Source organism: Pteronotus mesoamericanus, unplaced genomic scaffold (genome assembly GCF_021234165.1).
Source record: "Pteronotus mesoamericanus isolate MK-2021 breed Mesoamerican mustached bat unplaced genomic scaffold, CSHL_Meso_final contig_90, whole genome shotgun sequence".
Lineage (NCBI taxonomy): Eukaryota > Metazoa > Chordata > Mammalia > Chiroptera > Mormoopidae > Pteronotus > Pteronotus mesoamericanus.
Window position 1 is genome coordinate 29,797,174 of NW_026555277.1, and position 26,590 is coordinate 29,823,763.

The 26,590-nt window shown below is 41.4% G+C and overlaps 1 protein-coding gene and 1 non-coding gene across 3 annotated transcripts in view; both read right to left on the reverse strand.

Moving 5' to 3' along the window:
* The window catches only part of TRIM44 (tripartite motif containing 44), a 109,342-nt gene that overhangs the window by 26,573 nt on the left and 56,179 nt on the right, over nucleotides 1–26,590 (reverse strand). The gene's annotated exons all lie outside the window — the stretch shown is intronic.
* On the reverse strand, nucleotides 3,836–3,969 carry LOC129080837 (small nucleolar RNA SNORA29). Its single transcript, XR_008530234.1, has one exon. It is a non-coding gene; the product is annotated as a small nucleolar RNA SNORA29 (small nucleolar RNA).

Genomic DNA, 26,590 nt, shown 5'->3' on the forward strand with positions numbered 1-26,590 from the left:
TTCCTTTGGCTATATTCTCAGAAGTGGAATTATGACTCAGAAGTGGGTCATAAGGCAGTTCCATGTTTAATTTTTTAAGGTAACTCCATACTGCTTTCCAAAGTGGCTAAACCAATCTGCATTCCCACCAAGGAATTATTAAAAAAAATTATTCAAAGAGCATGCATTGCAATAGGCATATTATCTCTCATCCAATTTGCTTGCATGTCTGTGAAGGCATTATCATTCCTCTTTGAGATGTGGAAACTAAAGTTCAGAGAGCTCAGTCACTTGACCACATTTGGAGTCCGGGTTTGTCCAATCGCGAAGCCAATGTTCTTTCTAGCTAAAAGAATGCTGGGCTGGCCTGTGAATCCTTGCCAAGCCTGCATCCTTCTGACCTACATGTTAGTGGCTTTTACTCCTGTGTTAATTAGGTACACAGGAGGGTGGTCTGTAGGGCACAGTGGCCTTCCCTGGCCTCCCGATTAAAGGGAGAATGAACCTGTCTATCTTAAGTGGGCTGACGGAGTCTCTTTGACGGAATCTTTCTTCAGTCTTACAGTTGTCATAACCATCGCAAAGGGAAGGACCGGACACCGAAAGAAGTAGATCGTGTAACCTTGGGGAAGTCACTTTCCTCTCTGAGTTTTAGTAATGTCACGGGTCCAATAAAATCATGGTAATAGAGTAGTTTTGACACTAAATAAGATATCTTAATGAAGGTCCTTAATATTGGACTTGGCACAACATAAAACAAATACTTTATAAATGATAGCTATCATTGTAATTTCTGTTTTATCTCACAGAAACAGTTTTGGAAAATACATAGGTTTAGCATCAACTTGTTCTCATTTAGTAGGTGCTATTTATTGTTGAAAATAACTTTTTAGCCCTTGAGTGTTTCATGGCTAAGAACAACTACAACAAAAGAACGGCAGTGGAAAGCACGGACGACTTGAGTTCAGGAAAGAGAGAGCCATATTCTCTCAGGCTGGTCCCTTCCCTTGCTGTTCAATCATCTTGTACTATAAGCACAGCTATTTAGAGACTAGAAACTTATACTGTATATACATATGGTAGGAACCTTGAGCATTTCAAAAGTCGAAAGACAAGTGTAGGATGAATTAATGCAAATGGCTTTGCTCCTTGTTATACAGTCCCCTGAAGGCACATTTGTTAGAGGAACTCTCCTACAACGGGCAGCTCCTCAGGGGGGCAGTTTGGGCCGGTTCCCAGGCGTGCAGGCAGCTTAATTGAGCATACAGCAGGGAACAGGAGAATCAGGCTGATCTGGGTTCTCATCCAGGCTACTCGTTCTGACCCCCAACAGGGGCTCTTCTCAGGTTTCAGTCTCCTGCACTTCTGACTCAAAGCTGCTCTGGTGGTAACTGCATCATCTGCTCTCTGTCCATAGAAACCCCCAGCCGATGCTGCAACAGGCAGCTTCTATCTCTATTCTCATTTCTGCAGCCTTTTCAGAAAGGCTTTTTATCTTGCAGCAAGACCAGCCTCGACCAGGGAGAAAGAAAATGTGCCTCCAGCCACTGACCCTGGGGAAAGGGGTGAGCCATGGGGCAGGTTGCCCAGGCATGCAGAGGGCTGAGTGTTTGCCTCTTAATGTTTTCTTTTAGCAGATACAGCAAGCATTATTGCCATTTCAGTTTGCTTTAATACAGAATATGGGGCTCCAAGGTTCAACTTAGAGCTAGATTCGTTTGTGTTTTAACTAATCCCCCAAACAGTGCATTTGGTTCTACATAATTTCCTGTAAAATAGTAAACTTTTCACTATAGGACAAGTGTTAGTAGCTTTTTGGCAGGAAGGAAGCAAAGAAGCAACTTCTTTAAGGTTATTGCTCTGGTCTTTCTAGGTAGATTTGGAAAACTAGTGCTTTCAGTTCTGTTTTTCAGATATTGACAGAAGAGTCAAGTGATGCATTGTGTAAAAATTAAGACTCTAGAGACTCAGAGGGGAAAACACTCCCTGTGAAACAGAAAGCGGCAGATATTGAAATTCTACAGACTAGTTTTTTTATTGTAGATTTTTTAGCAATAAAAAGCTGTTGTAATTTAAGATCACTTAGCGTTAGAGACAGAAATTTCCCTCTCTCCCAAGCCAAATTTTAGAAGAGGTTGCGCCCTTTTTGTGTTAACCAAAAAACATTTCCAGACTCACTGATACATGTACACATTGCATATGTGTACATGCACACATTCACATACACATTCACACACACACACAGACATTCCTATTCTAAATTCAGTTTGCAACCTCTACTCCTTCTTTGATTTGCCTTGTAGTTACTGAGTCAGTAATCCTAAACTGTGTAGCCAACTTTTATTAAGGGGTAACTCCTACATATTTAAAAGATTTAGCTGAAATAGATGTGGCATGAAATGTAGGATTTTATAGAAATTTAGTAGGATACTTTTACATTCTATAAACCACCACATTGCCTCCTTTTTAATTTCCAAAACCCTTGAATGAGGATTCATAATATTGAGTCTTACAGGTGATTTTCGAGGCACCTTTTAACCACTGAGATTCCAGCCTTGAAAAGGATATGTTTGGTGTAGATATATATAAAAAGATTTCATCCCAAGAATCCTTAGATAGATAGGCTAAATGTCTATGGCACTGCGGCCCACATATTGTTTCAAACATGGGAGAGACCATTTCTTAGATAACTGAGTACCCCAGCCTCTCTACAAGATATCCACATTCTCCCATAGTCTGGCCTTTCAGAACCTTTGATTATGATCCATCTACTTCACAGACAGACTCTTGCCATAAATATCAGCTCACATCATTAATACCACACAAAGCACATTCTGCTCCCCATTGGGCCTCTAACTATTCAACCTCAACTTCAAAAAGGCTGTGCAAGTGTGTGGCTGACGGACAGGGTGATAATGGCACCAAGCCCACCAGTAGCCTTGCTGGCTACGCACGTGAAGATCTGATCTCTTGGGGTACCCCGAAAGCTGGACCCCTCAACCAGCAAGACTTTCCCTCTCTCCTTTCTAATGAAATCTGACTATAATTTGTACCCATTAACTTAGCCTAAACACCCATTCACAAAGAACCTGCCTGCAAAAGTTTGCTGATATGCACTGCAAATTACCTCTGATGTGCCCTTCCAGGAAGGGGCCAGACTCTCACTTCAGACGCACAATTCATTCTGACCAAAACATTCTATTTGCTGCATAAATGCAAAACCATATGCACACGCATAGGGTGTCCCTCATTTCCTCTGGAGTAATGGGAGCCTGGGCAATACTTTAAGTGCTCATTTTCCAACATAAATCAGAATGGAGCATCGCAAACACCAGTGACATCTGCATGGATACAAAATGGATTCATGATGGTCAGTGCTATTACAATGAAAGGAAATGCATTCCTAATGGCAGGACATTTGAAATAATGTGTTGCTGGATTCTGCGTCCATGGAAGCAATAATGAAGAAACAGGAGTGTGTCAAATAAATTAAAAAGAGTAACAGGGGCATGGGGTGGCTTCAAGGGCTCTAGGCAATGTCAGTGAGAAGGCACATTCACTGGATGGAGCCCCAGGGAGACATTTTATGGCAGTTTAAAGGTAGACGAGGCAAGAAGAGCACTAGGCTGGCATTCTGGAGAACTGAGGTTTGATTCCTGGTTCTGCTATGGGCTAGCTTTGCGATCCGGAGCCAGTTGTGTCGGTGTCTCCTTACACCTCACAGGGCTCATCTATAAAACCAGGACAGCCTCCATTGCAGGGTTGTACGAGGAGGAAATGAAAGTGCGTACGTAAAGTGCTTAGCAGAGAGTACAGCGTATAATAAGCATACAATGAACATGAGCTTTTATTTTATTTTTTTCTGTTCAGCCATTTCATATAGAAGGAGGGCACAAATGAATCCTCCTTTTCAGGTCATGGCAATTTTAATTTACCCCATATGCATAGCTACTAAACTCTTAGGAGGAAATATGGTAGTCAAATGGGAAACTGAACATTAGCTTTTGTTTTTCCTTTTGTTATCACTAAATAAGGCTCTGCAATTTTTTAGGCATCACCTAGCTCTACAAAGCTGAGTTTCTTCTCTTATAAAATAGAACTAATAATACCTGCTTTTCCTAATTCAGGGGCTAGTTATGAGGACCAAGTGAAATAAAATGTGTTTGGCAGATATATTGGTTGGCGGACTTAGTCATTTCCATCTTACTCTCCTCTGCTCTACTCTGGAGGGCAGAAGAATTAAATATTTGCATACAAAGCCTGCACTGCAGGTGGGGGTGCACGTAGCCCAGTTCAAGCCTATGACGTAGAAGTGTTAAGTCTTCTGCTTTGGGAGTGGGGAGGTTGTTCATTAGCAAAGTGTTTACTTTTCTGATTAATAGAGATGTGCCCCTTCTTGTGACCTCTCCTTCATTCCTGAAAATGTATATGATATCCAAAGTTGCAGCCCTTTTTTGGTTCGCAGGCCAGTGCTCAATCCACTGAGCCACACCGGCCATGCAGCCCTTTTTTAATCATAAGGCAACATGCATGAAGGAAAAGCTCAGGGAGTCTCGAAGACACAAGGCAATACTGACGTTAGCCACTGAACCTAAGTCAGCAGTCAGCCACCTTCCTCCCAACTTACAGTGTGAAACAAATAAACCTCTGTTTGCTTAAGCTACCGATACCAGAATTTTCTCTTACTCAAAGCTGAACACAATTCTGATACAATGCCTAAGTGGCTCTAGAGAATTAAAAGCCCTATATATAAGTATATGATCTTTTCTCTGCCAAGAGTATCATTCCCTTGGACCCATCTGGCTAATTTATACATGCCCTGGACACTTAGATTTAGTAATATCTCCTCTAGAAAGCTTTTCAAAACCTTACCCCCAGCTGGATTAGTGTTTCTCCAACCCTTTGGACATCTCTAGGTACTCTACAAACCTCTCTGTTAGTACATGTTATACTGTTTTGTAATTATTCATTTACTTGTCTTTTTGCCCCACCAGTTGGTAAAAATGTCTCAATAACAAGGAGCCCTATTTTAGCCATTTAAAAAAATTTCTAGCCCTTGGCATATACCTGGCATACAGTAGATAACTCATTAATTATTAGTTGAAATACTGAATAAACCAACAAAATAATGATCTGAAAGAACATGAAATTAATCATAGCCTGTGTAGCCTTATTATCCATTCATATTTTTGAAATACTGAAAATAGTTTTCTAATTCCTGTTACTACTTTCAGAACTCTAGGTTGGGAAGCCTAAGTATAGGCTGTGATTTTTTAAAAAATGTATATTGTATTGATGATGCTATCGCAGTTGTCCCAAATTTTCCTCCTTTGCCCCCATCCACCCAGTATCCACATTCCTTCCTGCAATCCCTGCCCCCTTGAGTTCATGTCCATGGGTCATGCATATAAGTTCTTTGGCATCTCCATGTCCTATACTGTTCTTCACATCCCCCTTTCTATTCTGTACCTATCAATTTGTACTTCTGAATCCCTGCCCCCTTTCTCCCATTCTCCTCCTTACCCCACCAGCTGATAACCCTCCAAATGATCTCATTGCTATGATTCTGTTATGCTTATTTTCTTTTAGATTCAGTTGTTGCTAGTTGTGAATTTGTTGCCATTCTAATGTTCACAGTTTTGATCTCCTTTTCCTTATATTGTTCCCTTTAACATTTCATATAAGGGCTTGGTGATGATGAACTCTGTTAGCCTTACCTTGTCTGAGAAGCACTTTATCTTCCCTTCCATTCTAAATGATAGCTCTGCTGGATAGAGTAATCTAGGTTGTAGGTCCTTGCTTTTCATCACTTTGAATACTTCTCGTCAGTCCCTTCTAGTAAAGTATCTTTCAGAAATCAGCTGACAGTCTTATGGGAACTCCTTTGTAGGTAATTAACTTCTTTTCTTTTGCTGCTTTTAAGATTTTCTCTTTATCTTTAGCCTTTGACATTTTAATTATGTGTCTTGCTGTGGTCCTTTTTGAATCCAACTTGTTTGGGACTCTCCGTGCTACCTGGACTTGTATGTCTGTGTCTTTCTCAAAATTAGGGAAGTTTTCTTTCATTATTTTTTCAAGTAAGTTTTCATTTTCTTTTTCTTCCTCTTCTCCTTCTAGCACCCCTATGATTCTGATGTTGGTACATTTGGAGATGTCCCAGAGGCTCCTTATTCCATCCTTGTTTTTTAAAATTTGTTTTTCTTCTTGCTGTACTGATTGAATTTTTTCTTTCTTATGTTACAAATCCTTGATTTGATTCTCAGCTTCATTCCCTCCACAGCTGGTTCCCTGTAGATTTTTCTTTATTTTGCTTATTACGACCTTCATTTCTGGGTCTTCTTTATGCTGTTGTAGTACCCAATGATTTCTTTGAGCATACTGATAACCAGTGTTTTGAACTCTGCATCTGATAGGCTGCTTATTTCTTTTCCTGGAGTTCTTTTCTTTTGAGCCATATTTCTTTGTCTCCTCAACTTGGCAGCCTCCCTGTGTTTGCTTCCGTGTATTAGGTAGTACTGCTTTGACTCCCTGTTTTAGTAGCATGGCCTATTGTAGAAACGGCAGCCATCTGAATGAATGTGGGCTTCTTTAAATCCTGGTTGTCAGACTTCAATGCAGCTCGATTTTCTAACGAATCTGGGTGATACTTGTTTGTAGCTCAGTTGTAATTTTTGCTGTAGTTGTGCGTGGAGGTGTACCATGTTTACCTATGCCTCCATCTTGACTGGAAGTCCTAGGCAGTAATTTTTTTTATTGTTTTAGAAGGTATTCAACTTGATCCTTGTTTGAGTTCATGGCATTCCTCTATTTCTACTCCCTAAATTATTTTGTGCTGCGTATTTAGCCCATACTTATCTATACAAAAATTATTTTCTTCTTTGTTGTTTTAGAATTTATCCCTCGTAATTACCAAAGACATCCCGGGAATAATCCCACTTGGCACCATAACAATTGTTCACATCATCCAGTGTCCCCCTTCCTACGTGTCTGAGCAATGTCTGTGTGTCTGGGGCTTCTGGAAATTTCCTGCTCACTCCGCCATGTCTGGGTCCTTACCATCCCTCAGTGCAGTGTGGAGTTCCTAAGGCTGGGCCTATCATCTATGGTTCTCTGCCAGGAAACGGATGTAAACTCTTGTGTCCTCTCTCTTTCTAAAGCCAGCTTGTCTCCATGACTTGTATAGATTACTTCATGAAGTAAAATTACTAGCTCCACTGCCAAAATATCCAGAAAAAATAATGTCAAATACTGTAGTATTGATTACCATTTAGATTACACATCAGAAACATGCTCCACTGTTACAAGCATTACATAAAAAAAAAAAAAGTCTAAAAGATGAAGTGGTTTTCCTTGACAGTCGCCAGTGTCAAGCCTCCAGTCTCAACTCCCTGCTCCCTTTGCCTATAATGCTCCCGGTGCTCAGTTCTGCTTGGCTGGCTCCTTTGTTCAGTCAGGTTTGAGCTCAAAAGTGACCTCAGTAACACTTCTTTGAACACCTCATCTATAGCACCTTCTTCTCCCTGGTCCCTTTCTGTCAAATCACCCTGATTCATTTCCTTTCTAACACTGCTATCTGAAATTATTTTGTTCCTTTAGTGGTTTAGTGTTTTTTTTTTTTTTCCTCAATCTCTTCTCACTAGAATTAAATTCTACCAGAGATAGGATCTGATCTCTCGTTTATCCTGTATCCTTGGCAACAAGAGCTGTGCCTAATGTAGGTGCTTAATAAACAATTGTTGAAAATGAGTAAGAAGAAAGTGGGCTGTGTGTATTCACACAGCATTTTGCTGGCCTTTAATTGCATTTCCTTTTGGGAATGGGAGTAAGAATGGGGTTGATGGCCACCATGGAAACCTAGAGGTGGTAAGGTTGGTTTGGGAAGGCCATGTGGAATTATGAAAGAGCCAGAGTTCTGGTCCTGTCATTTACAAGATGTTCAAGAATTGGCACATATCCCTTAATCTCTTTGAGCTTCAGTTTTGTCATCTGTACAGTAAATTGTTTCAGAGGATCAGTGTGACAATTAAATGAGACAGTGATGGCAGAAAGTAAATAAATTAGTTCCCCTCTGCCTCTCCCTTAAGGCTGTAAAAAGAGGAAGCAGTCCAGAAGCCCTGGGAAAATGGTCTAACGCTTTTTCCCACTCTAACAGTCACCTTAGCAACTGTAATGATTCTCCACAGAGAAATCTTAACATGCTGTATCAGGGAGTCTAGCTCACAGGCCAACTCTGAAGTCCTGAATGCATTCTAAAGACTCAGGAGCATGAGTCTACCTTGCAAGGTTATTACAGATTTATTCCTTTCTTCCCAATCTTATATTCACTTACTCATATATTATACTCGGGCTGATGTTTTTTTCAACAGGCGTGAACTTGTAAATACATTTTAAAGCACTCTGGGTGCTGATTCTGCCACATGATGTGTTTCTTCTGGTCTTGTCAAAACGAGGGCACTTGAAGCCATCACCGATCTGTATTCTCCAGGCTGCTGGAGCCCCTATTGGTGCCATCATCCTTGACAGCTATGTGCCTGTCTGAACACAATTAATTCCTTATACTCAGTTCATTCTACCTGTTCATTTGCTCATTCAGCAAGCATCAACTGAGTGCCAACTGCATGCATATCTAGTCCTAGTAATAAAAGCCACAATATACTGGCAGTTATTAAATGTTACACACTGTGCCTAACCCGTTATGAGCCTCAGGCCATTCATCCTTATTTTACCCCACAGGCACTATGATTATCCCATTTTACAGACAAGAAAATTGAAGCTGAAGAGTTTACACAAATTGCCTAAGTGGACAATAAATGATGGGCCAGCACTCTAACCTAGGGTTTTTGCAACACTAACCCCCATTCTGTTAATCGCTGTACTCTAGCAAGTAGGTCCTGAACATGAACTTCGTACGTATGAGGGTGCTACATGCTTTCATGAGCTAAAAGGAAATAAGCCTAGACCGTGACCTTCCTCAGGGTATGAGCTCCATCCTACTTCCTCTTTGCATTCCCAGCCCCCAAAACAGACAAGTTTGAACACCTTAAAATAACAACATACGAAGAAGTCTGAAAAAATCGTACAGAGTACAAAAGGTGTGAGTGATTACAGCCAGGGAATGGGTTTGACTCTATAACCAAACAACATAAGGAGGAGTCTGAACTAGCCCAGGCCTCAGGACTCAAATGTTTTTAAGTGCCTGGGAGGCAATGTGAATGAGTGAAATAAATGAATTGGGTCAGGTGGAAACTGGCGAATTGAAAGTGCCTGCCCTGTCTAAGGGGCCAGCTGTTCAGTGTCATGGGGAAATGTGTACTTAGTATTTGCAGAGCTTTTGAATTTTCAAAGGATAAAAAAAAAATCTGCTTTTGACATGAGATCTAATTTTCAAAGATGGGTCACTAATTCACAAAGTGAAGAAATACATTATGAGCCAAACAAAACACAGCCTTAGGCTAGATTTGGCCTCTGACCCATCCGTGTGCAATTTTAGGATTAGACTATACTTTACAATCTTTTTACCACTAAGGATACCCATATATCATCCATGGACTTCAGAATTTGAAACTCCTTGTCTAACAAACAGCATTTTTGAATATTTAATTAGTTTTCTTGTATGAATTAAATAATCAATAACTGGTAAATTAGGTCCCTGGAGGGGGAGGGGCCGTTCACATGACTCTGCTCTTATTGAAGCTAAATGTAAAATTCCCCATTACAATTTTTAAAACACTGAAAATAGCTTATAGACTCTTTTTTCTATCTTTACAGATCCCCAATTAGACATCAGCAGATGAAATAAATGCTTTATGATCTGGTAGCGGTGAGGCACAGTGGCAAAGTGTGGGATTTGGACTCAGACAGAACTGGGTGGAATTCTAGATCTTCAACTTATTATCTGAATGACCTTCTAAAAGTTATTTAGCTTCTACCCAATGGCAAAATGGGAATAACTTGTGATCCATGTTTTTCTCTCAGTATCACCGTCTAATTAAAAGCAATACCCTAGATTTAATAATATCATTTGATAATATTATAATGATTACAATAGTTCCAGTTAAAAAAATGAATAAAACAAAAGGTCCTCTTCCATGCACAGGAGCCACGACGCCATGCGCATTGGTCGGGGAGCACGCCCGCATTACCTTCCATGACACTTTTCATCTCAGAGCTCCAAGTGCTTGATGACAGTGAGAGTTGAGCTGAAGAGCCAGAAGCTGGTGTGTTTACGAGTCTTGCCTGAAGCCATTCCCTGCTTTAGGTGAGCAGGTGCCAGAGAGTCTATTTCCCAGTACCTCATACTAAACATCAAATAAAAAACTATATCTTTGTTCTCACCGCTACATAATTTGTCAATAAGGGGACTCATCTGTATAGTGCTTTACTATTCACAAAATCTTTCAACAAAGTTTTATCATGTTTTTCTCGCAAATACCCAGTGAGTTAGTGAGGGACAGGCAACCTCATTTTGTGAGTCCATAAACAGGATCTAAAAAGTTGGAACTACTTCATGGCCACCAAATTAGCAAGAGATGGAACTAATTCCAGTGACTTCAAACTCATGTTTTTTCTCATACCCTGGCCTGTAAGAGTCCACACACAGCAAGTGAGAAACAGGGCTGCTGTTAGGAGCCGTGTGCTGATTGAACAACCACTATCCTCTTTATCTCTGAAATGCTACGTGTGTAAGCAATGGAACTTGTTCTGAGTGGGCACTAGACAAGGGCACTTTCGGGAGCTCTGTCGCGTAACTATTAAAACTCTGTTAAGAAAAACTAAATTATCGTCTTAGATTATACACCAGAGTTTGCCTTTCTAGGGCAGCATTATGGAATATTTAATTGAATTTTGCCTATCTTTCCCAGTTCACCCTTCTGCCCTGCCCTCACCTTGGGGAAAAGAAGCCCTATAAACAAGGCTCCTCCCTGCCTCACACACCCTAAATCTAGGACAGCTAATTAACAGACAGATGAAATTGGCTGGGATTTCTCTTGAGACTGTGGTGAGGCAGTATTGAATCCTGCATCAGAAAACTGCCATAGAGCCAGGGTCCGAGTGTGCTGGGAAAGCTGAAATTACAAGGGAAGAGGAGTGACAGAAGTAAACAGAAGAGGCTGCTCCACAGGGTAGAGAGCGAAGCAGGAAGGAGAGAGAAACAAAGAAAAGAACGGAGACTGAGAGAGCACTCTCTGATCCTAACCGATCTCTACTCCTATCTCCATCGGGCACAGAAACACTTCGTTTGACTGAGTCCCTTGAAATGTACCATAACCTTTCCATACCCCCTATGTTACCTGAACTACTTTGGGTGGATTTCTGTTCCTTACAGTCAGTCTCTGACTAATACAATGAGACACAGGAGCCATAGTTATAACAGAAGACAACTGAAAGAGATGAGAGTTAAAAATAGTACAAAATCTTTTTTTCTAGATTGCACAGAGAGAGAAAGAATGAATGAATGAATAAACGAATGAATGAAGCTCCAAAGTTGAAAAAGCCCTAGGACATGGCAGCCTCAAAATATGCCAAGTTTACTTGCATTATGTCCATTCTCTTTTGAGAACCAAAAGGATAAATGTTGGCAAAGCTCTCTTTTTACAAAATAAAGCAAGATGCCTTCAAAGGACTTGAATGGTAATACAGTACACCTTTCTCCTTGTGAACCATGGTTCAAAATCCCCTTGTAACTAACAGATCTTACTATTATGATGTCCATTCTCCACCCTCCGCCAATCAAATTACTGCTGTTTGGGCCACTGGTTTGAATAGGCCAACATCTGTGAAATCTCCCCTGCTTTCCTAGGAACAATTAGTCACTTTTTACTCTGCCTGCCCTAGCAATGAACACATTTCTCTATGTGAGTTCTCATATATTATAATACTTTGCTCGTAAGTTTCATTTCTCAATTAGACTATAAGTACCCCAAGAGCAAGGCCCATGGCTCCTTCTTTTATCTGTGGTATCTTGCACAGTGTCTGGCACACATGCTGGTATAATAAATCAATGTCCATTAGCTTTGTCTCATGGGCAAAGTCCTGGAAACAGTAAAAATTAAAAATTTTTCTGTAACAAATCAACAGGGTTTATAACTATGCACACTAATTGATTTAACTATTTCAACTTAGTCTGTAATTTTAGTTAAAACGAAAGGTACCAATGCCATGTTATATTTTAAATATCTCAGTTAAAAAGTTGTATTTCAAAATACTGCATAGGATATTGGATAGGGGTGGGTATAGGAAGACCAAAACCCCTCAGACTATTAAGTACAACACTCATCTTTGTTAAGCTCATATTACACAATAAATTTAACACTGAAAAGTCAAAGTAATCATTTGATTGAAATGACCATCTAAAAAAAGTACAGACATGCCATTTTACCTGAAATGGTTAGAATGCCCGGATATGGAGCTGGACCGAGTTTCCTGGAAACAGAGTTTATGGGTCAAGCAGATACTGGTTGATGGCAACTCAGCTTTGAAAGCCACTTCGTATGACGTGTGGAAAAATAATAGTCTCCTCTTTAACAGTAACTGTACTTTCCTACTGGCAAAGCTGAGGAAGGGGGAAAGAAAGCCATTAACAATTGTGACGTGATGTTGAAAGGGCCCTGCTGAAGGTCACGGTGTCACTTATTCACTGTATTCTCCAATTGAAACAAGGAGTGCAGGGACTTCAGGAGATAAACTTCAATCAAGGGACTACTTTTGTTAATGGAGACCCAATTAATAAAGTACATGCTGCCTGAGATAGACCAGGGTCTGAGGCTACGCAGCAGGTGCCTCCTGCTACCTCCCCTGCTGAAGTAAAGTTATCTGAATCCCAAGAAAGGAGTGATTTAAATTACTCACTCAATCACCGATAGAGAAGTTGAAACAAAGACTTATCGGGTTCCATCAGAGGCAATTCCTTCCTAATTTGCTTATTGCATTGGAGAGCAGAAGAGCTAAGGTGGCCCATCCTGCCTAAACCAGGTGATTCAAGAAAGCGAAAGAGAAGAGAGACAGATATGGCCCTGTGGTCTTTTCAGTGCAGTGGTTATCAACACGTTAACCCTACACAACAGGGAAGAGAGGTCAAATGATGGCCAGACTCACAGCAATCAGACACGTTTCTCTGTTTCCAAATGGAAAGAATGAGTAAAGCGTGTAAGAGAGACAGAGCATGCCCCTGAGGAGGAGGAAGAGTTAGCAGAAGTTTCTAATTCTATGAATATATGAGGGTGGGGGGAAATGAGGTTTCTCCCCAGAGTCCCAGGCTGACACTGATACTATCACAACAGGCAATATACTGGAAGAAATACAAAGATGCCAGAATATCAAAAGATGCTTGAGAAACGTACTTTAGGCTAGTCTCCAGACCCCAAGGCCCTGTGTGTTCCCTAGGATCTCACTTCAGAACTGAAAAATAAATTCTGTCTCCTCTTTGGATTCACAACAAAGCCCAGGAAAAAGTAGGGCTATTGGCAAAGGCAACAAGGGAAGACACATAACCCAATGGCTGAGACAGATGCAAAATAGAGTCACTGGAACATCTTTCTTGCCAAACCAACTTTCCCTCCCAGTAGTACCACTCCCAGTAGGCTGTGGTCTCCTAAGACAAAGACCTTGGAGTCTTAGCACCATAGAGGGACAGAGCTGAAAGGAATCTCTGGGGCCACATCAAAGTCAGGCCTTTTTTGTATAAATGTTCAAACTTGAGCCCAGGGGGTTTGACGGCTTGTCTGAGTTTATATAACCAAGTAGTACCGCAGCCAGGCTAGGAAGCCGGTGTTCTTGCTTTAGCTCCACTTTTCTCCTTTATTCCTCAAGTGCAGCCACTTGTTTTCTCTCCATTGTTGCTGTCCTTATCCAAGTCTAGAATTAGAGACCTTTCACTTGAATCACTGCAACAATGTTCTAATCTTGTGGGCCTTAAGGGCTCTTCTCTCCCTCTGAAATCACTTCTCGCCCTGCCTCAGCAGTGATCCCCAGCTCTGCTGGGCTGGGCTGCATAGTTTTGTCATTGTTCTTCTCCCTTTGCCAGCATGTCCCACGTAGGGGCTGCTTTTTAGCCTTGGCCTTCGAATGAAGGAGAAGGGAGCAGACCTAAGGCTGAGCCACAGTGGACGCACAGTACGTGAGAGACATAAATGTTTGCTGTTGTGGGTTGCCACTGAGATTTTGGGAACATCTGCATAACCCATGTACTAATATGTCTTATGCAAAGACGGCACCCAATAGATAGTGTTTTATTTTTTACTGAATGAATAATGATGATCTCATTAATCCTCACAGTAACCTCATTTTAGACACTATAATCATCTCCATTTTGCAATGAGAAAACCAAGGCTTAGGGACTTTAAACAGCTAGTAGGCAATGAGGCTAGAATTCAGACCCAGAACCTCTGACTGCAAAGCCCATATTCTTTAACCAGTACATCACACTGATTCTGAGAGCTCTTAAAACTGCTCGAGTTTGAAACACACATTTGGTTTTTAATTACGTATTATTTTATTTTATTGTTGTCTATTTCATATATTATAATCTTGACTAGCCTCTGCTATATTTCCCCTTGGTTGCAAATGACTTTCAGGACTGATCGAGATAATAACCTTTGAAGAATGAGGTCCCTTCTTTCTTCCCAGATGTTAGTCCTATCACTCAAAGGCAGGGAGGAAGAGAAACACTTTCCAGAGAGATTATTTTAAAATAAAAAAGAGGAAGCTGTCAGGCCACAGTTGGAAAAGCTGGAGTCAGCACAAAAAGTCTGTCTATTTGGGTAAATATCTCAAAATGATACATTGAAGTTCACTCTGCGTTTCCAGACAGCAGCCTGCACTACCTCCCCGCTTCCGGCCATCACCACTCCTTTCAAAGATTCATCATGCACAAGGCACACAAGTCAGCAGCTGGAAAGGTGGCCACTGTCCTGGAAGTCCCTCTGCGGCCCACACTTGCCAAGGACAGGGGAAGAGAGCACTGCACACACCTCTCTAGCGGCTTGTCTGCCACAGCCCTGAGCGCCAGCTCACTCCCCTCGCAGCTCTCCCTGCCCCTCTGAAAAGGCCCCCATACAGCAGACAGGGCAAGGACGCAGCTTTAAATGGAAACAGCAAAGAAACTAGCTTTGATTAGTTAGCTTAAAACCCCTCTTTAGAGCTGATGTGCATGGGAAAACTTTTGTTTATTTTTGTTCACAAAATATTTTAAATTTTATCTGTTTATCTAGTTACTTATTCCAGTGCAAGCCTACAGTGGCGACTTGCAGAAAGCAGCACAGAGAGGCGGCTGAGAACACGGACTCTGCGCCAGATGGCTTTGATTCAGACCCTGGCTCTTTACCATTCACTGGCTGTGTGACCTGGGGCCAATTATTTAATCTTTCCATTTTTAAATTTCCCTCATTTGGAAAATGGGGGTGAATAGCCTCTCCCCCTATGAGGTTATTGTAAGGATTAAGTGGAATCATGACACACAACACTCTTAGAACAGTGCCTGGCGCACAGTCAGCCCGCAGTCAGCATTGGCTCTTAAGGCCAGGATCGTTATTATCTAAGGATCAGCCAGGGGATGACGTGTCCCAGTCTGTCGTTTTCCAAGTTTGGCCCGTGGCGAAGTATTGCTCAGTATAACACACCTACTGTGTGTGGCTGAGATAAAGAAATATCAAGTACAGATGTTGCCATCGCGAAGCTCACAGGCTGTTGGTGTGAGAAATAGAGAAGAAAACAGTAAGTCCAAAACCGAACTGTAAAAACCAGAGGATCAAAGAAGGATTTGTGGCAGAAGAGGGAACGAAGCTGGATCTTGAAGGAAAGGTAGGACTTGTAAAGATTAAAAAGCAGACGGACAGCTGAGTCTCCACGACAGCAGAGCACTTAGAGGGACAGCGACAGAGGCTGCTGCCGAAGAGGCAGCATGGACTCTGGCCGTCAGTGTGGCTCGAGATCTGGGCTGATGCTTCCACAAGGTCTGTGAGGAGGCAGAGATGGCTCCCTGAGCAGTCTTACTGTAACGTCTCCTTAACTAAGGTAGTGCTAGCACACCTCTCTTTTATGCAACTGAAAGATCACCACTGACACAAAGCCTCAAGGCCCAGGCCAATTTTCAAGGGTGAAGTGCTTAGCACTTACTAGGCACTTAGTAAGTATTCGGTGGGTGGATTCTATTGTAATTTTACTAATTACTATCACAGGAGATCCGTTCTTTTCTTCCCCCACTCATCATCATGATGTAAAATCAACATTTGTAATTTGACTCAGTTCAGAAAGGACTGAAGGACCGAAGGTGGAGGCAGGAAGGCATGGTTCTCCCAGCCCCACGCTTCATTGCCAGTTTCCTCTGCTGGAACTCCTCTTGGTACTACGGGCTGTCTTAGGCACCAGGTTGCCTCCAGAAGCAGGAAACAGCTCCTCATCCCCTGTCCCTCCCTCCCCTCAGCCTGGGAGGAGAGGGAGCAGCAGTTTAGTCTCTTAGAACAGTCCAGTCCTCCTGCTCATGGAGAAACCATTTCCCTGTCCGTGTTTTGTGTGAAAGGCAAGATTTTACTGATTTGGGAAGGAACTTCATTGCTGTAGGATCCAAGCTACCAGTGACGACTTAAGCAACTAGAGTCTTTACTGCTTTACCCGTTAGTTTCTAACGTTTTAGAACAAAGAGAGCCTACAATGGCCAGAGGGTGAGAGAGATGGCTCGTTGGGGGGAAGGAGGTTGAAAGGGCTCGGGTCACCACAGAGGCTGAGTGGCCAGGCGCAGAAGTTAGTGAAGAATATGAATCTTTGAAAGGAGTCGTGGTCCCCTAGGGACATACGTACAGTGTTTAAGAGAGAAGGGCCAGTTCCTTTCAATCAATGTGGCAAATGCACAGGAGGAGGCTTTCTCATTCCAAATGGCATTAAAGTTAGATCTGGTTTTTGTAATGACAGTGTTCTTCATTGATTTAAACACTATTTGGCATGTTCTGAGAAACAAGACTGAGAATAATCAAGGAAAGACTTTTCTATCATAAAGGGAGCCCTGCCTAAGAGAACTGCCCCTAGAAACTTTACTATTAGTTGGTTCTTAGCAAAAATTATGGTGCATAAGCATTACTTCACTTACTCATTTGGGAATCATATGGCTTGCGCAAGCTGTTCTTTAGGCCAGTACTAAGGATGAATCAAAGGGCCCGGGCCCACGATTCTAACATTGCTGGAGTAGAGTCTGCCAAGCTTTAAGGGCAGAGAGATGAAGAGCAACACTGAAGAAATGGGTTTGTGTAAATCTCCCACCAATGCTGCCCTTGAGGGGATCGGGCTCTGAGAGACACAGACAGGCTTTCTCCTCCATGTCTGTAACACCTTTCTATTCCCAAAGGACTCGCAAACATTTGCTTATTTAATCCCTGCCCATCTCCCCAGATTCTGTCACCTTGTAATCCCCATTTTGAGGAATTTTGTGGATAACAAAAGCAGACTCCCAAATAACAGCTGAAATTAAATGAACTCTACAAGGTGACAGATTGAAAACGTGATCAAGTAAATCTAAGGTTTTCCTATTCCAAACCAGGGTTCTCTCCGCAACTTAGAAAACCGAGCTTGCCCAGCTATTTGTTTAAAATTTGTTTAAAAAGATTCTTGCCTATAATGTTCCAGGCATTAAAAATACAGAGGTGTAAAAGACAAAGCTTTTGCCCTCATGATACGCACTTACCTTCTGGTGGGGAAGGAAGAAAAAAAGAATAAGTTAAATATATTATATATCTTCATGTAGTGACAAGTGTATGCAGCTAACCAAAGCCGGGTCAGAAATGCAGGTCTCAAGAGGCAATATTTCAGCAGAGGCCTGGGTAAAGTGACAGAGAGCCACGCGAAGGTCTGAGGTAAGTGTTCAGGCAGAAGCGAACACAAGCACGAAGGCCCTGGAGCAGGAGGGATGCTAGGCCTGTGTGAAGAAGAGTAAGAAGCAATCTGGCCGAAGTGAGCAAGGGGTGAGGGGCCGGTGTGAGGACAGGGAGGCAGGCAGGAGCGCATCTTGTATGACTTTATGGGCCCATCTGCCCAGGGTATTCTGAAGCAAACTCCGGACATGACGTATCTCCTTCTGGAGCATTCTACATGGAAGAATTACATGATCTCCTTTATGTCATAGAAGATCACTCTAGTCTATGCAAACAAGGAGATGGTGACAGATTGGGGGGGGAGGGTGAGTGAGAGCGGCAAGCAGGGGAAAGCAGTGATTCTCGGGGAACTTACGTGGCTTGACTGACAAGTTCTTGGGTTTGATATATACTTGAGGGTATATCTGACAGGATATGCTGAGCAATGGGATATGGAATATGAAGAAGAGAGATATTGAGTATGGCTCCTAGGTTACTGGCCTGAGACATGATGATGCCGTTTACTGAGAAGGAGGAGTCACGTCTTCTCAAGCATGTTAGGAAGCATGTTGGAGAGGGTGGAGAAAGCAAGAGTTGTTTTGAGCAAAAGCAGCTATGGGAGCAAAGCCTGGATGCAGGACGAGAAGGATGTATTTTAAATCCTGACTCTTGTCACTTCTGGTTCTAGCTGGGCAACCTTGAATAAGTCACTTCCTCTTATTTAATCCGCTCATCAACGTAATATGGGAATAGCAATACCGCCTCCCAGGTTTGTTAAAATAAAGAAATGAGATGTCTGTGTGCACCCTGTAAATTGTAACAGTGCTCAATCAAGGTCAATTTTCTTGTTTCCTTTGTTATTTCTGGTAAATATTTGTTTAAGTAACTTACATGTGAACCTCACATTGTAAATACAGTTAGAGTCTAACAAATACCATTATAAGAAGACTTGTGACTTCCCATCGTCCAATCCTACTTTACTTGTTTAGTGCTTTAAACTGTTGAAGGGTACAGGGTATCATTTACGTTTCTTATTCACATTTCTTACATACTAACATTCCCATGTTATCTCATTTGATCCTTGATACAGACAGAGGGGGCACTATTGCCCTTAGATGACCAATGAGAAAACGGAGGGACAGAGGGGTTCAGCTGAAGGCCTGACATCACAGAGCTGCTCAAATGCCTGACTATACCTTCATACTTGTAGAACTGCAAGAGGTGGGAAAATAAGCATTTGCCAAACTTATTCGACCATCGAACCCTAAATTAGAAGAGTAAATCAACAACTCCATTAGTGTTCAGTCTAACACAGCTGGGAAGCCCTGCATTGGGAGATTTCCATTCTTAACTGCACATCCTTTTAGTAGGCTGTGGAATCCTTAAGCTTGCAGAGAGTTGAGCCGACACAGAACAGATATATATCCCTAAAAGTTGGAGGAAAGACCGATCGCTATACAGTAAGCACCATGAAAAAAAGGACTGTGTTTGGTTTTGATTTCTACTATAGCTCCAACATCTAGCACTGCCTGGCACACAGTAGATACTTGGTAAAAGTTGTTAAGTAAATGAATAAAGGTACAAAACTTGCAGAAAGGACACATTACATTTGATTTCAGAATGAATGGACACATCGTTTTTCTGTCCTCAATGATTTCAATTTCTATATCTAGACTTCTAGACAGTGTTTAATTTATTTTCTTATAACAGAAGAAGAGAATTATTCCAATAGTCTTTTGTTTCCTGACCCTGCAGAAAAAGGTTACATTACTCTTTGCTGATGAACAGCACATTAATGAAACCTCCTTGAAATAGTCCCACCTCTATTATACAAGCAAAATTACACTTTCCAGCACAATTACTGTATCAGTTGAGCTCCCAAATTTTAATATTAATTGTTTCACTTGCAAAGGCAACATCAACATATTAGTTTGTTAAACCTCTGGAAAACTGAGGGGAAGCTCATAGTTTTAAGGAGTGATTATCAACCTACACTTCTCTTTTATTCTATCTTCTGTTTATTTTTGTACCAGCCAAAAGGACTGGGCAAGTTTTATTTCCTAAATAGGTCTGAAGAGAGGAACTAATGGGTTTTCTTTACAATGCATTTTTGAGTTACATACCACTTACACTCCTCAATCCTCATTTGAGACTCTAGAATGTAAGCTCTTTGAGGGCCAGGACCTTGAACGTTTTGTTGAAAACTTTATTCCCAGCACCAGAGACAATGCTTGAACAAAGTACCACTGAATAAATGGTATTTCTCCTCCTACTGAGACTCACTGTTTTAAAGTAAAATCTTTTTCCTTCTCCCCCCACTATTTCTCTCTCTCTCTCTCCCTCTCCTTCTCCTGCCCTCCCTCCCTCTCTCTCTCTCTCTCATACACACATATATGCACTTATGCGTGTGCACACACAGAGAAATTCTGAAAAATACATAAACCATGGAAGTTTGGTTAAAATATGTCATTACAGGAATTTTGGACAGTCTCTTTGTGCTTTGTAATGTCACCAAGCCACCACTTTGTCTAAGCTTTAACTTTCTCTGTGCCATAGGGAAAAGTGATCAGGGCTTGGAATATAGGGCTAATCTATCAGTTATGATTCTGATGGATCACAAAAGCATGACAGGATATTCTCCAATATTGTTCATTCAATAATTTTTATTTTGTGGCTGACTTTATTCAACTAGAAAATATATTACTCTCCTTTTTATTGTAAACTGTTTCTATCTACTTAAGTCTGCTTTTGTTTTAGATTGGGACCATGACTTCCCTATGAAATAGCATAGGTTTTATTTTACAAATACAAATCAATAGCTCTGTAACCTTGGGCAAGGTATTGAACATACCAGGTAAAGTCTGATATGAGAATAATAATAGCACCTTCCTCCTAGGTTGTTGTAAGGATTAAAGGAGATAGGTAATCCATGCGAATACTTAGCTTACTTTCATTATTATAATCTCTGAGGGGCTGACAGATGAATAGACATGATGATCAAGTACCTAAACAAAGTTATCATCTCTGTAGGCCATCTTTTTGTTTTCTTTCTAAGAAGCTACTCTCCCCCATGCCATCCACAGAAGTAGAAATTCACAACAGGTATGCTTTGTGGGTCTGTTTGATCCCCAAGCATGATTTTTTTTCCTGTGGAGTTTAGATAGCATTTCTGGATTGCTTCTGGCAGCGTGATGTTATTTAGGGTAGTCATTCATCTGGCCCCCTGCATTTCTTTTTACAGCCTATGTAACATTCCTTTCCTCATTTGGTCCTAAAAGAGTCTTGGCTTTTTGGGGACCTGACCCTTCCTTTTAGTTTGTCAAAAATTCCTAGCCGGAGAGGCTGAGCGCTGAATTCCAGGGGCGTGCTGGGTTGGAGCATCTGTGCCTGGCCTTTTCATCTATGCAGCTTGCCCGTAATTGCTAAGGTTTCCCTCCTGAAACAATCATCCCCCCATTTCTCTCCCCACCCCCACCCCACCCCCTGGTTAATTATCAGTTCTGGAATTAAACTGCTTGCCTCTCCTGCCGTTGCCATGACAACAGTTGGCCTGCACCTGCCACTGGGTGAACAGTGTCTCTTTCAGAAGAGGCAGTTGCTGGCTCCACAAAAGCCAGGGAGTAAACTAACATTTACCTGTTTTAGGAGAGAAGTTCCTGTTCCTTCCGCCTCAGGCATTTTCTTGGCAAGCTCTACCTCCTCTACCTTTGCAGAAAAACTGCTTGTTGCTATTCAACAAAGAAAACGAATTTTTTTCTGATAAAAACGCCAAATCCCTGTTGGCTTGTCACAGTTCCATCCATTAACTTTACTTAATTCCAGCCAAGAGGTTAGAAGATAGTAAACTCTCTATCTCCTAAGAAAGGCTGTATAGTATAGCGGTTGAAAGAACAGAATTTTAAACCTGATTAGTTTCAGTTCTAATCCTGGGTGAGTCACTTTGTAACTGTGTGATCATGGCTTAATCAGTTAAACTCTTATAATATTAATTTCTTCATCTGTAAAAAGAGGATTCGAATAACTATACCCCACAGGGTTATTTTAAAGCTTTGAAATAATATACGTAAGTCTAGCTCCTATTTACTGTCCAACACATCAGCCGGCATCACTATTACTGCTGTTAGCTGTTAGTCCTCGATAACCTGAAAGTCGGGGCCAGGCCGGCAGCCTGGTCAGCTCTGACTGGCCCTCGTCTGCATGGCTGTAGCTGTGCAGGAGGGATAAAACAGCACGCTGCCCCGTGCCATCTAGACCGAGATGCACCCAGCAGGCAGAGGGGGCAGCTGGGAAACGCTTCTCTCCCCACCTTCACTGCCATTCTGTCAGCTCCTCCTTCTCTGCACTGTTTTTCTCACGCTCAATCTCACTTTCCTTTAAATAGAATTGATGGAACCAGAGGGGAAGGAGACATGTACTCACCAAGGAAACAAAATGCTTTTCTGTTTTACAACCATATTGCAACCTACGGGGAACAACTGGTAGTGGTGCTAAGGAGTAGGGGGAATGAGGCATTTATATAAGAAACTGTTTTTCTTCCCTGAAACCCCTGCTTGTAGATAAGAAAGTATTTCTTTTATGAACCTATAACCACTCATAGTTAGGTTCCTGCATTCAAACAGGCACAAGCACATGAATATATTCGTCTTCGGTAAATACCTTCTCATTTATGGTACCCCAGTTTGATCTTAGCCTTTGGACACCTTCCTTAAAGGACTGAAGCTACTTCCCTGCAATCATTGGCTCAACTTCATACCAAGTTGAAGAGAAAAAAAGGAAAAATCAAACCAAAACAAAAACACACCAGCTTCTGCTCCCGGCATCTGTTACAGATGCTTGATAAGGGTTTCTGGGTAAATACATGAGTGCAGTCCTTGGAAGCTACTGGGAAAATAAAATCACTGACCTCCTGGATGTCTCTCACTGGGAAGAAGTAAAAAGATGCTAGAGAGTAGCAGGTTCCTCCTAAAATAAAATAAGTGACTCCTAACACTTTTGCTGTGGCTGCCACAGGTGAGGGAAGAATAACCAAACCCATCATATTTAGTTATTTTCAAATATAAACTAGTTTTGTGACTTCCTAAAATCTATTATGCTTAATTTCAGTTCAAAGCAGCACTGAAGGCCCTGGCCAGGCAGCTCAGTTGGTTAGAGCTTTGTCTTAATATGCCAAGGTTGTAGGTTTGATTCCCAGTTAGGGTATATGCAATAACCAACCAATGAATGCATAAATAAGTTGAAGAACAAATTGATGTTTCTCTTTCTCTAAAAAAAAAAAGCAATAAATAAAAATTTTGGAAAAAAAACAACAACTAGCTATGAAGATAAAGAGGGAAGAAGAGAACCAGGCTCCAGCCAGACTCTTCAGCACTAGATTTAACTCAGGGACATATGTGACATCATTTTAATTCTTTGACTAGCTTTTAAAACTTCTATAGCCTTAAATCCACTTGGAAAATGTTGGTGCTTTAGTATTTAGTATTTCTTTTCTCCATTAATCTAGAAGGAACTAGATAACTACTTAGGCAGGAGCTGTCAAAATAAGGGTAAAAATAAGATACAAATCAAACAAAGAGTTCCCTTTCACAACTACTTTATCTCAGGTATTATTATTTTTAATCTAAAAGAAGAAACCAAAAGGAGAATGTTTTCAATGCTTCATATAATTTTTGTCTTTTAAGTATAATAGGATGTGTTATTTTGATAGGGAAACTGAGGCATAAGGAAAGCAAACAATTTACCCATAACAAATCATGAAATGTGATTCAGAAAGAAACCCGTAAGATTCAGACATCTGTCCATTTCTTCCACAGACGGGGTAAAGTCAAGAGGTAAAGTCTAACAGGAAATGACACAAACGTTTCGGTATTTCACCATGGCATGAAGACCCTTTACAGGTGGACTCACCCACCTTTTCACTTCATCTCCTGCCACAGTCCACTCCTGCAGTTACTCGCTATTCCCCGCACACATGCATTCTCAACTCTTCTAAGCCTTTAGGCATGTGGGTCTCTCTGCTTGAATGGGTTCCTTACCCTTTCCAGCTGGAAAACCCTACCCTACCCTTCCTTCAACAAGTCCATCACAGATGCTACCTTTTCTGATTCTCTACTCTGAGTTAGTTGTAGTCTTCTCTATATCCAACATATTTATAGTATAGTATACTATAGTATAGTACAGTATAGAGAATCATTATAGTACAGTGGTTAGGAGCCCACGTTCTTGAGTCACACTACTTGAGTGTACAGGTCAGCTCTAGTATTTTTTGCTGTATGACCTCAAGTATGTATATTCTCTCTATGCCTGTTTCCTCATCTCAGGTGAGAAATGACAATAATATATCAACCACGTATTAGGTTAATGCTGGACTGTTGTAAGAAATAAGTTAGGTGATATACGTAAGTGTTTAAAATATTTCTGGCACATAGCATTCAATAAATACTTCTTTATAATAATTTAAAATTACACTGTATAATAATTATTATATTGCACTTAAAACTGAAATTAAAGTGGTTTAATTAGTTCTCTCTTCCAAAGCAGGCTGAGATCGTTAAATGAAGGAACAAAGCCTCTACCATGTTCATATCCCTGAGCCCTAGCGTGGGGCCTGACAGCACAGTAGACTGTCAAAAATGTTTGTGAGCAAACGAATGAAAGAGTTACTCTGCAGTATTTCATGCTTAAGAAATCAGAGAACGGCGCTCCAAGAAGTCAATGTTATCCTGATAAGCTCTGAGGCCAAAGATATAAACAAGGTTAGTCTGTCAAACATCACAACTACTGTACTGGATGGCAAACAAAAGCTGATTAGAGTAAAACTACAACATGCTAAGTGACATCCAGGCCCTTTCCTATTGGACCCTTTTTGTTAGCATTATGAAGCCAGAAGAGGCAGGTGGGTATATGTTATAATACAGGCTGCTCCTGGCCAGCAGTTCTGGTGTGAGGCAAATGGAATAAGCCAGAGGCACTTTGGCCGAATTTTCCAGCTGTCAATGAATTCTCCGGTGATAAACGTTCACACAAAATAAAATAAAGTTGTGATTCTCACAGGCAAATATCTGAAAATCAATTACTTTAGCAAGGAGGCTTGCTTTTATTATAGATAGGCAGCACAATGCAGAACATGGTTTCATTCTTCATTTGGGTGAATAAAATATAAACAATCCACATCAGCAGTGGAAAACTAAGTCAGCTCAGGTTCCCTAACAGAGAAATGCAACAGTTAAGAGACTTTCTATGCTAAAGACCAACTAAGATGTTGGAACTCTACTTCTGCATATTAAGCAGCCCTGACAGTTTGATTCTGTGTCACAAGGATCAAAGCCGTTTTCTTTGGCTGTCAGCTAGGTCTTCTGCAGTGAAGACAGTGCAAAAACGAAGCCATGAATTTGCAGTCAGAGGACAAAAGAAAAACAAAGTGTATCGCTGACTCAGTCCCCTCTTATCTCTGCAAACTAAGTCATCTGGAAGAGAAATGCCGATCTAAGAACATATGGTTATTATTTTAGAGGAAAAAAAAGAGCACCCACTACACACCACCAATCTTCTTTTTTAAAATTGTGATTTTAAAAAATCTACGAAGTTATACAATCTGTAAGTAGATTCTTTCCACTCTGTATTTGATATAAGAAGACGATATCCTCCCACATAACTATATCCCAAAAAATGGCGGGGGGAGGAGTAGCGGGGGGGCAGAGGAAGAATAGTATTTATAAGGAAATAAAAACAGTCTACAAAGAAGCAAAGAGGTTGAATGGCTTGCTCAAGCTCATAGGATCAGTTGCAGGCAGACCAAGAACAGAAGGCAGGTCTGCACATCCCTTTTGAGCCCTCCCTCCTCTAGAACTTGCTGTTTGATCACAGAATCAGCATGGGTCAGGTTCACATTGATCTTAGCAGGTACTTTTTGCCTGAATTAAGAGCCAGCTCTGAAGATGAAAAATTCTACAGAAGTCCCAAGTATGGCTGTCACTATTAAAAAGCCATCTCCCTCTTAAAAAAAAAATCACAGAAATCTCAACAGCAAACCAAACTTTACTATTGATCTTGCTCCTTCCTCCTCTGAGCACAGGAGTTGAAAGGCCCTTCCCTCTCTGACTTCTTCCCACTACACAGCAGCTTTCTAGGTGGCATATCCTATTGCCACCTCCTCTCTTGGAATATACATGACTTCTCAGCAGGCGCCTGCAGGAGCAGAGAAGGAGCCAATCTGTGAAGGAGCAAACACAAGATCTCCCATTATAGAACAGAGAAGACAGAATATTGCTAACAAAAGCTACACTTTTGCTTGGGGAAAAAAAGAGGAATCACTCCGGGTTTCAAAGATAACCTCTTAAAAGATGACTCCACAGTGGTTAATATCCATGTTCTATACATCAGGACTTTTGCTCCTCCACACTCTCTAAGAACCCTTGTCATCGTCGATATGACTGTATCGTAGATTTGAAGAGTAAACTGCGACCAGATGGAGGGGCAACAGGCAGCTATTCTGTGGAGCCAAAGGAAGGCTTGGTTGGCTGCTGCTCAGGAAGTCTAAAAGCACCTCTTTTGCTGCTGAGCCTCAAAGGACACTACTGTGTGAAGATCAAATAAAGAAGTATCCCTTTATAATGACAGAGGCTGAGGAGAAGCAGCGTGCAGAAAACAGAGGCCACAACGATTCAATGTCAGAGCAAGTAAGAACTACCAAGTTAGAGGAACAAGACCAAAGTGACCCTCTCAGGGCTATGCATGAATCCTCTTGGCTTTTATTCAGGGTCACAGGGAGAAGCGTG